The 15,433-nt window shown below is 39.3% G+C and overlaps 1 pseudogene; it reads right to left on the bottom strand.

The window, feature by feature from the left end:
- Positions 1-4,494: 4,494 nt before the first annotated feature.
- Positions 4,495-9,182, bottom strand: LOC127452245 (serine protease 33-like; annotated as a pseudogene).
- Between the last annotated feature and the right edge of the window lie 6,251 nt (positions 9,183-15,433).

Here is a 15,433-nt window from a genome sequence, read left to right as displayed (position 1 = left end):
TACGACTCCAGTGGTTTCATCAATGTTGATCTAAGTGATTTTGGGTGAGAACAGGCCAAAATATAACTGCTCTTTTACTGTACATCTTGCCATTGCAGTCTCTAGGCACAATCATGATTTCAAGCTTGATTATACTTCCTAGATGGCGTTAGGAAGTGTAATTGAGCTTGAAATCATGATCGCAATGGAAACTGCTGATGTTAAGGTTTAGAAATTATATTTAGACAATATTTTGGATCGCTTCAGAAGACATGAATAATGCACTGGTGTCATATGGATAACGTTTATGCTGCCTTTAAGTGTTTTTTGGAGCTTGGAAGGTCTGGTTACCATTCACTTGCATTGTATAGACCTACAGATCTGAAATATCCTTCTAAAAATCTTCATTTGTGTTCTGCAGAAGAAAGAAAGTCATTCACATCTGGGATGGTATGAGGGTGAGTAAATTATGAGAGAATTTTAATTTATGGGTGAACTATCCCTTTAACCTTTTATTCAGAATATCAAAAAAATAAAAAAATAAAAAATAAAATTAACAAATTAGCATGGCAAAAAAATTACAATACAGGTATGTATGTATTTATGTGGACTTGGATTTAAATAAACCCCAAACCTTAAGTATTGAACTTTGGCATGTAACTCCCACACTGTTTTTGCTGCATAGCTACCTAAAATTGAGGCGATAGTTGAGGAGAGGTGCAGCATTACTTTTCTAAGCAGTCACACTTATGATTTTTGCCTGGTGAATGTTAAAATTGGTGGGAAAAATGCCATAAGGTTTCATTGAAGGAGGGACCCAAGCCATCCAGAATATCATAGAGACTGGGCTCTTTTGATTTGCACCAGAAAGCATTGTGGCAGAAAGTATCACCCACCTTTTCTTCAGAAAATATAATGTCTTTAACATTTATATATGTGATATATCCTTATAGATCTATGTTTGGATTCATTTTTATTGTCTAGTCTGATGGCTTGCAGAAAGCATATTTCAATACCTCAGTAAGGACGTGTATGTAACAAATAGATGTGAACTATTAAGGCTATTAAGTTCAACATGTTTATGAATAATTTTTAAGGCAAGCTGTAGATAAGAAAATCAGGCTAATCCTGAATATTTACTCTTACATTGCATCATTTTTTATTTATCATGAATTATCTTGAGACCGTGATGGCACCACAGCAAACCCACCAGGACAATCATATAGAGCCCCACAGAGGTCATGATGATGGCAGGGAGTGGGAGGGTGAGAGCCCACATGGGAACAGCCTGACAGGGAAAAACAAAGACAGGATAGACCGAGTACACGTGTAACACTGTGAACATTTCCCTTCTGTTGCATGTTCTAACTGGCATTTTCAATATGAACTTTTACATTAGCGTCCTCTCTCAGGATGATAGGCAACCGAGCTGTTTTAATCTATATTAAAGACCTGGCAGTACAACACGGGCTATGATCCCTCTAGACATAAAAAACAAATGTGAGTTGATGTCTAGACATCTATGAAGGAGCAATCCACAAAAGCGTCTTATGTACCATTATAACAGTTATGCATTCCCAGTGTAACTGACTGGGGTTTTCCGATATCTCCGGATATTTTATTTTATTTTTTATTATTATATAATTAAGCAAAATGTTTACTGTAGCTAGCATGCTACATATGTGAAGTGGACCACTGTTATCATGGCAACGAACAACTTCCTGTGAAATTTCTTCTGTATTTGATTTTACATAAATACTAACCTAATAAAATTACTAACTTCGACAACCATTCAGATTGCATTCAAAATGTGTGGAAGCACTGTTAATGCTGTGGACTGCCCTTAAGTGTGTAAAGTCAGCTATGCTGGCTTGGCAACGAAAACAGATATATTGCATGTCTAACTTACTAATTTTAGTTCTTGGAAATGTTTTAAAATTTTAGTCGGAGGCCAATTATGGTTATTCCAGGAATGTAAGTGCATCAGCATTAGACGCTGGAAATGTGGTTCTATTCCTTACTGAAATGGAAAATATGATTGGTTAGCAAATATCCAATCACGTCTGAAATGGACGTTCTGATTGGTTGATCACCTTAGTCAGACTCTCTGTCTTGTCTGTGCCATCAGTTGCGTCTTGCCTCTCGCTACACCATGCGCATTTAGAGAGAAATCACTGCGCACGCACACGCACACGCACACGCACGCACACGCACACACACACACACACACACACACACACACACACACACACACACACACACACACACAATTCTCTCAACGGTGCTGCGGCATCGCTTTAGTAGATTGAAAAAGTTCCGGGTCAAAAGCCTACTCGTTGTTAAGAAAGATAGGTGGGCATACGGCGTATGCCTGCGTATACCCTGGCCCAGTGGTTCTCAACCTTTTTGGCTCCAAGGCACCCACTGTGGGAGAAAATATTCGAAGCCCCCCCCCATATAGGCTATTCGATATTTATATTATAAGAAATCTATTATAGGATCTGTCCTCTAATACTTCTACTGTAATAATAGCAAAGCTTGTTTTTTAAATAATAAATAAATAAATAAATAATAATAATAATAAAAAACTACTAGCCTCAAGAGATTAAAACAATTAATCAAAAATTTTGTAATTCCAGAAATATCTAAAAATTGATATTCTTCATAAAAAGCAAGCTGTTGAAGGGAGTTACATTTTCAGCATTTTCAATAAATTGAATTATAATAATTATACAAAAATTATAATAATGTACCTTAATTTAAATAATTTTAAGAGATCTTGAGGCCCCTCTGGAAGTGTGCTGAAGCCCCCTAGTGGGTCCCGGCCCCCTGGTTGAGAACGAGTGCCCTAGACTACACTACTGGTTTAAAGGCAGAAATTTGAATCTTATAATTTTATAAAACCACAATTTTTCTGTTAAAACTCGTTTTTTTTTACTTTTTATTTGAGCTGTACATTTTTTTAAATCTTAATTATTAGTCATTTTATGTCATTATATGTCATTAGTCATATAGTCATTAGTTTTGGGGGTTTGTTGATTACATCATCATGGCAGCCAAGTTGTAAGATTGGCTATAACTTTACACAGAAAAGTTTAGTAAGCAATTTTGTCACACTAAAATAATGTTAACACACATGTTGTTTATGTCTTGTGGCTATACTTTTTAAACAGTGAGTATTTTACTGTTTACGAATTGGCCCCCATTCACTTCCATTGTAAGTGCCTCACTGTAACTCACTGGAGCTCTTTTTTTTTAATTTATTTATTTATTTATTTATTTTTTAAGAAAAGGAGGGGCAAGTCAAAATGAATGTTTGTGGTAATCAATATTATGCCACACATGCTGTCGATTGAACTTAACTTGTACTGAACCCGGAATATTCCTTTAATTTTTCAATGTAATTTTAGTAGCTATGCCCTCTTGCGTTCATTTGTCAGAACATGTGGGAAATTGATGCAAATGACTGACAAAGTTTTTTTTTTTTTTTTTTGTAGCTTGGTTTATTTAGATTACACACAGTGTTATGATTCCACCTTTGTTGTTCTACTTTATTACCTTTATTTGTCTATTTTGTTCAAATTAAACATTGGCATAACAATTACTACATTTCAAAGAGCAAATTAATACAGTGCTCTTGAAAATTCTGCAACAGGCTCTAGGCAGCCTGCACTGTTAAAGATTTTCCAGTCAAAAAACAGTAAAGAAATGGCAGCAGGGCTGCCAGCATGTTACTGTAAAATTAACGGTGTCTTGCTTTTGCTGAAATTAACAGCTAGATCCTGTTTTTACAGCTACAGTATACAACTGTAATTCAGCAGCATATAGTATGTAAAGCCATTACATACTATCTACGGCTGTTGAAATTAACAGCTAAGTTTCCAGCATGCACTGTGGCATGAAGAAATGACTTAGATTTATTACTTTTTATTGGTTTATTTTGATGTTGTTTTTGTTGCAGTCTAAGTTACTGGTATTTTAATGTTCAGCTTTTACTTTTTTACGTAAAAGTATGTTTGTTAATTGTTACCATTGTTGCGTTTTGTATGCCGAGAGTTGATTCCTGTGTGTGTCTTGTCAACTTGTGTAATGCTGTAAGGTCATCAAAAATATGTAACACTCATTTTGCTGATATAATTTTGCAGAAATATCATTTACTGTTTTTGCTTTTATGTGTAATGCATCACTACTGAAACATATAGTGCCATTTGCAAGGTAGGATCAGACATTCAGGCTGACCTTAGGTTTTGTCTTCCAAGTAGCACAGTGCAACAACTTGTGTTTTACTTAAACGTAAATTGACTGGCTGGAAGAACAAAATATAATAATAAAGAAGGTCCAAGGTGCCAGCTCAAGAGATCACTAATCACCATAATGGTGACTTCAATCAAAACACAACTATTGATAACAAAACAACAACATTAAATGAAACTAAGACTTCTATTAAGACTGAATAAAAACTTTTGTACTTGTGTTTTTTATTTTATTTATTTATTTTCATTTTTGTGGCCCAAATACATTGCCAAAGCATACATACTTATTCAAGCGCAAAGGCTTATGTGTATTTCACCATTATAACCAACAATGCAGTGCTATACTGTTATTTTAATGTGTACAGGTTTTTTTTTTTTTTTAATTCATAAAAAATATACTGTTCAATCCTGGCAACATTTTACAGTATGTCATTGCTTCAAAGGTTGATTTATACTTTTGTTATTTGACTCATTAGACAGACAAGTGAAAGCTGATGTGAGATGATAAAGAACAGAAGAGTTAGCCAGAAACATCATGAAAAATAACCATGTGCCACAAGCTTTTTTCATGGGGGGTTTTAAAATATACGTTTCAAAATGACACTAGCTTTCACCAAGATGATATCATGATTTTGAATGTTCATTTTCCCCTAATGCCTTGCAAACAACAGCTATTTACGATAAACTAGTCACTTCACAGTGAGCCTGCTCTTGATCTCCCAGAATGCAACATTTTTAACAGCAAACTACTGTATTTAAGAATCACAGTAGATTGCTGTAAGAATTTGGTCGTAAATTTATAGTAATTTTTTACAGTGTGTGCCAGTGGTTAGTCACTGATAAACTGACCATAGCTTCAATAAAAGGCTTGAAGGTGTTCTAGGAGGGAGAGCAGAAGGATGCAGATAAGAGAGAGGGGTGAGTAAGACTTCGCACCAGAGAAAATAGTAATATCATTGTAGAGAGTGTCAGTCAGGAATGAATGAAAAGGAGTGATTCTGATGAAGACTTGTGGATGGTCTGCCATGCCATTGGATTGCGGGTTGAAGCCACTGCTGTGGTTCAAGGACAAAAGACCAGTCTGAAACCATGTGTCACCCATTTTACACAACAGAGGACTGCCTTCATCCTCCTGTGTGTGAAAGAGAGAGTAAAACTGTTACGAACTTCAAAACTCAAACTTAAGTGGCATTATAATTTCACTTAAAAGTGCACTCAGTAGTTCTTTCCTCATTTAAAAAGTTTTACTCCTAAAGAAATTAATTTTAATTTTGAAACATGTATAAAATCATGACTACTCTCATGAGATGAAGACTCCAATCATATCATTAACCTTATGAAAGCTGTTTTATTCTACATGGAGAGGGTCCACTCATGGGAGCTGCCATGTACGGATCACATGACCAGCCACATACTACTCGCTTAATCTCAGTAACTGCCCTGGTATTGGACCCTTTACTCATGAATTAAGTTAATTATGGCTGGCTGTGAATAGTGAATTTCTATAATGGCATCTGAAACCGAAAACTACTGTGTTTGAATGATGCTGCATCCACATAAATAGGTGCCAGTGTAAGTCCAAGACAACAAATAACAAAAATTACTGAGTGCACCTTTAAAACACTAGGGGATCAGTCCACAGACTCATGTCCATTTCAATATGAAAAATCTTAATGCTACATTGGTTTCACTGTGACCAAATGTAATTACTATGCAGAGACCTGCTGTACGTCCAAAGGCTCTGTGCAGATGTGGAGTGAAGGATCGATTAAAGGACCACAGTCTACAATGCTTGTCTGAAATTCCTGAAGAAATGGTACAGCTTAAAAGGAAAGAAAACAAAAATGAGTAATTTTTATGTTTCTATGTATGGGTCTATGTTTCATAAAGAATAACAAATTCTGAAAATGTGGTTCTTCATATCAAACAGTTAGACTATTACTAGACTATTATAAAAAGACATATGCACACATACTCACATGTGCCATTTCCAGTGTTCCAACCAACCACCGTACATTGAGTACCAGGGCCAAAAGGTAAATTATACATGTCAACCACTACAAGGTCAATGTAATCTGAGAGTTCTGGTGAACAAGTCAGTTCCACAAGTGCCACATTGTTGCCTGCAGGAAAGTCAAAAATGATATTTGCCACACCAACATACACCTCCAGGCTGCTGGAGCAGTCCCATGGGACAAACCCGAGGGCCACTGTCCATGCATGCTGATTCATGGATCTGAAGAGTGAGGAGTAACATGTTGATTGTCAGTGCACAAGTCAGAAATTGGGACACTTATTTCATTTTCAATGAGATTTTGGAAAATATTTGATTACCTGGAAAAGCAGCTAGCAGTGGTCATGACAAAGTTTGGAGAGACCAAAGTTCCCATGCATACATTCTCACCATAATACTTTAGACTAGCCATCCATGGCCATACAGAACTGTTACTATTTCCTCCACACAATATTGCTGGAGAAAAAATAGAAAGAGAGAGACAAAGAGAGTGTGAAAGAATGTGTGCGAGAGAGATTCTTCTAATTCATGCTTTTCCACAAGAAAAACCTTGCAGCCATAACTGTAGTCTGAGACTGGACAATTTTCCCTTTGTAATCTTATGAATTGTATTTTTAAGAGAGAATAGAGCAGAGGAATACATAATCTGAGAAGAGGCTTTGTTAAGCTGAAGCTGATGAATAAGGCAGATAATAAAGATTGGACAAATAAGAGGAACCAAATAAAGAGTGAAATGGAAGATAGGAGAAGAATAAATTAGTAAAAAGAGAAAAAAGAATACATAAGGAAATATACATGTAATGTTTGTTTTGATAGTGAGTTTGTAAGACTAACAATTTCAGTGGTTATTTCATTTCGCTTAATCAAACATGGTTAACTCAATAAAAAACATATGTGGTGTGCTACAGGTCACATTCTCATCCTCCTCAGGGAAGCTGGAGGTAAAACTGATGAAACCAGCCTCATTTGCTGTGGTATACCCGCTGATCCATGACTGGTAGTTAGAAACTCTGGCATACACACCAGGGTACTGAGGCAAAGCACAACCATAACCCCAACTCACAACACCAGCCTGAATCCAAACAGAGCCCTGTTTGATTACCATTGGACCTCCAGAGTCACCCTGTACAAAGACAGAGAAATGAAAAGTCATAATCACTGCCTTAAAAGAATATTCCAGGTTCAATACAAGTTAAGCTCAATCGACAGCATTAGTGACATTTGCTGTACAATCCCATTTTCAAACTAAAGATTTAAGTGTATGGATTATATTTCAGCCTTTATTGTATAAAACATATTTAAATTAATGTGTCTAAATTAATAAGTCTAGTGATACCCGGCATGAATCTTTTCCACCCTCCAACAGTCCAACGCACATCATGTTGTCTGTTATCTGTGCATTTCCATAAAGGCAATCACACTGCCTGTTAACAACTATAGGCACACGCACATCCTGCAGGTTTTGAGGTGAAGGAAGGGATACTGGAAAACAGAGAATGAAAACCACTGTCAAAATTCCAAATAACAGAGAGATCTGTTTGATTATGGTGTTTTTGTTTATGTACAGTGATTGCTAAAGAGAATAATATACTTTTCAGATTATTGTACCGATTATTCCCGCTTTGGGGTCAATCAGTTTAATCACATTCTTAAGAAATAGAAATGAATTGCTTACATCACATACTCACAGCGACAATGAGTCAAAGAAGGGTAGTTCTATTAAATTCAGTGAAATGTGATATGTGTATAATAATGTTTCTGGATAGAAAACATTATTATACACATAATAATGTGTATAATAATTGCTCTAATCTAGAGATCTAGTAATGTACAGTATATGTTGCTTTTATGTTATGACTGTTACACAACTCAAATTCTAATTTATATAATCCAGATCACCTTTTCTTGCCTTTACAAATATTTGAACAATGCATTGTTTCAGTTTAATGCTTCCGAGTACGCCTCAGCTAAAATCTATTTGAACTATACAATAAAAGGCTTGGTTTCATGGCTTAAACTTGAAGGTGCATTTGAAAAAAATCCTTTTGTTTCTCACCACTTGAACTAATGGCTCCCCAGCCTGTACCCACATGTCAGAGCCATTGTTGAATGTGCTTCCCTCTGCTGCCAGACAGACTGGTTTGATGTATGCAGTGAAATTCACAGGTGAGGAGAGGTGAAGCAGAGCCATATCATTGTCATGAGTGGATTCATTGTATTGTGGATGCGTTATGACTTGAGAGACTGATCTGGACACCTCGTTTAGATTGGATTGTTCCTGACTCTCTCGGCCCAGATACACAGTAAAGGCTGAAGGATCAGGGTTACTGAGAAGAGGGATAAGAAAAACCTAATCTTCTTTGAGGAGAAAGACATGTTTTACTATTGCAGTGTTGGTCTTTGAATTAAAGATAATTGTGTAGCTTACCCTGGAAAGCAGTGAGCTGCTGTTAGAATCCATTTTCTGTTAATAAGGGATCCACCGCAGAAATGACCACGGACATTATGAAGACTGGCCTGCCATGGCCATGCACCAACAGGGGCATTCTGTCCCCCCACTATCCTTGTGTTGAGAGGGGCTCTACCACACACTTACAAGGAGAAAAAAAGAAAGGACTTTTTAAGTGACACTTTCAGAAAATGTGACAGGGTTAGTCCAAAAATTCAAATTTAGTGTCATCCTTGACATTTACTCCCCCTCATAATGTTCTAAACCTGTAACTTTCTTTCTTCCATGAAATGCAAAAGGACTAACATCTCCTGACAGAATGACAGAATTGACAGAACTATCACTCTAAGATGACTTTTTCACTTTAAGTTACTCAGTGCTATTATTATGAGATGAGAAATCATTTACCACTCAGTTGGCATTCACACCCTAGAAAAACAAAAATGAAACAAGATGTTAAAATCAGATCCTTATCAGATTCAGTTATTCACAAGCAAAAATAAATACATAAATAAATAAAAAATAAAGTACTCTGTTTTAATATGCTCTGAATAGAAAATGTTTTAGCCGTTTGTTAACAGCTGATCTTCATCAATACTATTAAGTATTGGATCTTAAATTCCAAGATATGATTTGTAATGTCAATAAAATTTAAATATAATATCATAAAAATAATTAGAAACAGCACTGAAAACAAAGCATCTCTCTAAAATAAAATTTGAGAGCCCAATACCTCACACATAAAACTCTGAATCTTCAACCAAATTCTTGGATCTTAACACATCCCCAAAAGACATGGGTTGTGTCTCCATCTTCTGATTGACATCACCAGCAGGCGGGTGTGTTTTTAAGACCAAGCCTATGCAGTCTAGAGGGGGTCCAATAGACTCTATGTAAAATCTTGAATTGCATAAGGTGAACCCTTGCATCTCTAGATGCAGACTTGATGTTATGTAGAATCCTAGCCCACAAGTTTAGATCTTTCTCCCATAATCTCTTAAGAGAATTTGAAGTTCCGTCCCCAAGACTCTGAATTAGCAGGGAGTAATACACTGATGCCTCATGACCTTTTCCAAAAGCAGTAATCACCACTCCCAGAGTATCTGCTGCTTTAGGGGGGTGTAAACTGCTCCCAAAAAACAGTACAGAGCAGGTGGCACAGCTGTAAATACTTACAGAACTGAGATCTGGGAATCCCAAAAAGTTGAGCCAAATTTTGAAAGGATCTCAACACTCCAGTCTCATATAGGTCACCGAGTGTAGTAACCCCCCTCACAATCCACTCTTACCAGCAAAAAGGGGACTTGTTAATACATAATTTGGGGTTCAGCCATATGCTCGAGGCAACATTTAAATAAATGTTAGAATTAAACACAGAGTGCAAATGCGAGACAACGGGGTGCAACTTAACTTCACTGATTAGTTTGATAGAAAGGTTTTGCAATGGTGAAATAGGGGCAAGAACTTCCTGTTCAATACAAAACCAAGGAGGGGCTCTCTCAGGTGGAAGAGAACAATGAGCCAGATGTCTGAGAACGAATGCATAATAATAAAACAAAATCTTGGGTAGGCCTAGCCCATCTTTGTAAATTGGCCTATGTAACTTATTGAAATGTAATCTGGGATGCTTACCAATCCAAATGAAGGACTTCGCTATGCTATCAAATTATTTGAAATAAGAGAGGGAGACATCTACAGGGAGAGATTGTAGCAGGTAGTTAAATTTTGGAATTCAATTCATTTTAATAACATGAACATTCCCAATCATAGATAAATGTAAAGAAGCCCACCTGCCCACATTGCTTGAAAACCTTTTTATTAAGGGGTCAAAATTAACTCAAACTACATCAGACAAATTTGCTGAGAATAAAATGCCCAAATACTTAATGCCCTGTTTGGGCCACTGAAAAGTGCCCAGCTGAAAAGCCATTACTGGGCAGTATGCTGTCAGAGCCAAAGCTTCGGATTTACACCAATTGACTCTGTATCCTGAGAAATTAGAAAAAGTATTAATAATTATGTGAAGGCAAGGTATAGATCTAGTGGGGTTGGAGATGAATAATAAAATATCATCAGCGTAAAGCAAAAGCTTATGCGCCACACCTCCCGCCACCACCCCTGGAAAATCATCTTCCCTTCTTATCGTGGCTGCTAAAGGTTCCAGGGCAAGACAGAACAAAAATGGGGAAAGAGATTAAAATAATCTGAAATTAATCCATTTGTTTGTAATGCTGCTACCGGGTGTCTATAAAGTAACTTAATCCATCCAATAAAAGCATTCCTGAACCCATATATTTCCAAAATCTTAAAAAGATAATCCCATTCTACCATATCAAATGCCTTTTCGGCCATCGGATTGCTCAAGTCCGGTGCTTCTATACAAATTTTGTGAGACAGAATTACATAACAAAAGAAAATCTATAAAACAAACTCCAGCCAATAGGCAGAATAAACACAAATTATATGTATATTCATCCACATACTGTCCCGAAGGTGTGTTCCTCCCCAAAACAAGCTCCAGCCTCTAGTGGAACCAACACACACACACACACACACACACACACACACTCACACACACAAAATGTTCAGTTTCGTCGGGCAGTCAAACAAATGCTCAGTGAGCCGGCTGTTTAGTGAGTGTAGCAGATGACCTAATCCTTCCAATGCCCTGCAAAAAAATATTCCACTAAACAAACTCCATCCAACAGGAGGCATAAGTACAAAGAACGAGCAGATTCATCCACAACTGTCCCAAAGGAGTGTTATTCCACAAAACAAACTCTAGTTGCTAAGCGGAGCCAGCACAAAAAAAAAAAAAAAAAAAGTGCCCAGTTTCCTCAGAGAGTCGAGCTCACTCAGGAGCAACATGAAAATCACCAAAATAACTTATCCCATTGACTTTATGAAAGACATCACTTGTTGTAGGCATGTAAATACTTTGCGGCCATCCTTAGTATCTATTCTCAGTTTGGCCAGAAACATCAGTGCAAAAGCGATCTTCTGTTGATGTAATTGCATTCCTTGAATCGATCACGTTTCTCTCTTGTCGAATTCGCAAAGTCTTGGAACAAGAAAATGTTGTGGTTTTTCCAAGAAAGCTTTCCTTTGCTCCTCGCCTCGCGTAACACGAGATCGTCATTGGATGATCTCAGAAATTTGGCCAGAATTGATCGGGGCCTGTGTCCCTCCATGGATCTCCGAGCTGGCACTCTGTGAGCTCGCTCGATTTCCAGCTTATGGCCTGTTATGTTGAGCAGACTCGGGAGGAGCCTGTCTAGAAAATTTTACCATTTCTCAGCCTTCTTCATTCTCAGGAATTCCAACAATTCGGACGTTGTTTCGCCGATTACAGGTCTTCCAACTTTTCCCAGATGCACTGCAAATCTGCCTTGGACGACAATCTTGTAACCAACTCAGAGAATTTCATTTCGATCACCGTATTACAGCAAGATCCTCCAGGTCCGCTACAACTTTCGTCTGCATCACAGACATGCTCGCCAGTTGACGTTGAATTTCTCCCGCCGCACCATCCAAACTGAGTCCCTGGTCTGCGGCCAGGGGTATCAGCTTGAGCACGTAAGTGCCTTTTAATGTCTCCAGAGCCTGAGGATTTTGAATTCTTTGACATATTTTCTACATAGAACAGTTATGAAACAGAGCATATCAAATCTCACCGGTTTAGGACACAAAATGATTTAAAAATTAGCAAAGTTCACAGAGCTTGCCGCTCACACGTCCGACCCTCACATGGCGCCACACGAATCCTACTTTTGTATTTAATTTTTGAAATACACAGAACTGATTCAATGTGAACTTATAATGTATCTTGGTGACATTACAATCGCAGCTCCATTACACTGTATGAGTGCTGGACATACATTAATGTTATACTGATAATATACTGCTGGCCCACACCACAACTAAATTTCGACTGGCATTAATATATGTATTTCCGGTGCTGGCATTATAAGTATTATATCGTGGGTATTACTGAGAAGAAAGTTGGGGGACAAAAGCATAGTGAGTCTTAAACCACTGTTAATCAAAAATGAAAACACTGAAAAACCATAGAAAGTCTTTAACTGTTTCACACTTGATCATACCTATCTCAAAGCAACACTAATCTCACCAAGGTAAAAATAACCTCATTTCATAACATAAACTCGAAACATAACTATAAACCCTATTACTTTTAAATATTAGTTAATAAAACCCCCATATATATATATATATATATATATATATATATATATATATATATATATATATATATATATATATACTGTATATGTATAAAAAAATTATTGTCTGTCTCTTTTTATACACTAGCTTCTATACTACTCCAGCCACTTTGAGAAATTGGCAGTGTGATACTGCAGATATTGTTGACTTTTGTACAACCAGTTACTTAGTGTTCTTCATTTGTAAGTCATTTGGATAAAAGCATTTGGAGATGCACGTAGACTTAACTCAGATTGGCTATTTAAATGTTGTTGTTTCTATTAATTTTAATTGACTGGATTCAAATTTGCATTTGGATTCAAAATGCATAGATACCTGTACTTCAGTTGCACATGTACAAGGAGAACTGAGATATGTTGACAGTGCCCAACTTGACCAAGGGGACACAGATCACACGAAAACAACCTTTTGAAAAAAAAACAAAAAACATAAATAATACTACAAAAAACGTCATGGTTACTGGTGTAACCTCCGTTCCCTGATGGAGGGAACGAGACGTTGGTGTCAATGTAGTGACACTAGGGGTCACTCTTGGGAGCCCGAGACACCTCTGGTCTTTGATAAAAGGCCAATGAAAATTGGCGAGTGGTATTTGCATGCCACTCCCCCGGACACACGGGTATAAAAGGAGCTGGTATGCAACCACTCATTCAGGTTTTACGCTGAGGAGCCGATATAAGGTCCGGCCATTTCAGCGGGTAGTTCAGCGTTGTGGCAGGAGGGACCAATGTCTCGTTCCCTCCATCAGGGAACGGAGGTTACACCAGTAACCATGACGTTCCCTATCTGTCGCTCACTCGACGTTGGTGTTGATGTAGTGACACTAGGGGTCCCTATACAAAACGCCACAAGGCTGAACTGTGTTACGTGAATTGGCGGTGTGTGGTGGGCAGACTTGCTGTGTGCCTCATAGCCAGCACACCAGGTCGACACGTAACCTCCCCCAACACAGTTATGAGTGTCGAACGGCCCTTTTTGGGGACACGTCGACTACCCAAAGATAGAGACAGGCTTAGCCCAGTCGTGGCCTCTGTTCCCCTTCTCTTTTTCCACTCCCTAAAAAAGAAAGCGGAATTATCCGACTGGGCCGCCAGGTCTAGTCGGGGGGTGTCCCTCCCAAGGGGAAGACACCGCGGAGACCACACCTTGCCCCGAGAGGGGGAGGGATATTTAAGTGGAAGAATACGTCACATGGTCTTTCCAACCATGTGGGGAGCCTTCAAGGTAGATCCTACCCAATGGGGGAGGAGTTACTACAAACATGGAGACTGGGGCAGAGGGGCTCTGCCCAAGGAAGACGCAGTTTGCCAGCAGAAAAACGAACTAGCGGAGGATATAGATCGCATGGGGTTTAGCCTTACAGGGAACCACCACATGCGGAGCACCTACCCCAGAACAGGGCTCTTAGTTAGCACGTGTACTGGGCCGGGTGTGAGTCTCTCCGAAAACTCGACTGCCACAGGGCTCGGAGGAAGTCAACCATGGAACAAATTTTGTGAACACTACTGGGAATTAACGGCGCACGTCTTCAGCTCAAAAGGAGGTGGAAGGCGTTATGTGCAAGCGATACACCTGGCTGGCTATCCCAGGCTTATCCGCTTGTGTTGCGTGCCACTAGCTGGGACGAAACCGGTTCCACCTGGAGGTTGTAGAACCTTGCAAAGGTGTTGGGTGTTGCCCAGCCCGCTGCTCTGCAAATGTCTGTTAGAGAGGCACCTCTGGCCAGGGCCCAAGAAGCCGCTACACCACGGGTAGAATGGGCTCGTTGCACTACCGGGGGCGGCATGTTTTGGGCGAGATATGCCATAGTTATGGCGTCAATGAGCCAGTGGGCGATCCTCTGCTTGGAGACAGTGCTTCCTTTCCGCTGTGCACCAAAGCAGACAAAGAGCTGCTCAGAGACACTAAAGCTCTGCGTGCGATCCAAATAGATGCGTAAAGCCCGCACCGGACACAGCAACGACAGGGCTGGGTCTGCCTCCTCCTGGGGCAGCGCTTGCAGGCTCACCACCTGGTCCCTAAAAGGGGTGGTGGGAACCTTGGGCACATAGCCCGGTCGGGGACTCAGGATCATGTGAGAATAACCTGGACCGAACTCCAGGCACGTTTTGCTGACAGAGAACGCTTGCAGGTCACCTACCCTCTTGATGGAAGTGAGCGCAGTCAGGAGGGCAGTCTTCAAGGAGAGTGCCTTAAGCTCGGCTGACTGCAAAGGCTCAAAGGGGGTTCTCTGTAGACCCTGAAGAACTACGGAGAGATCCCATGAGGGAACGAGGTGCGGTCTGGAGGGATTCAGCCTCCTGGCACCTCTTAGGAACCTGATGATCAGGTCGTGCTTCCCTAAGGACTTACCGTCAACTGCGTCGTGGTGTGCTGCTATGGCAACAATGTACACCTTCAAGGTGGAAGGGGACAGCCGTCCTTCCAGCCTCTCCTGCAGGAAGGAAAGCACTGATCCGACTGCACATCTCTGGGGGTCTACGTGTCGGGAAGAAC

The sequence above is a fragment of the Myxocyprinus asiaticus genome, chromosome 14, assembly GCF_019703515.2.
Source record: "Myxocyprinus asiaticus isolate MX2 ecotype Aquarium Trade chromosome 14, UBuf_Myxa_2, whole genome shotgun sequence".
Taxonomy (NCBI): Eukaryota; Metazoa; Chordata; class Actinopteri; order Cypriniformes; family Catostomidae; genus Myxocyprinus; species Myxocyprinus asiaticus.
This window is presented reverse-complemented; position numbering and strand designations above follow the sequence as displayed.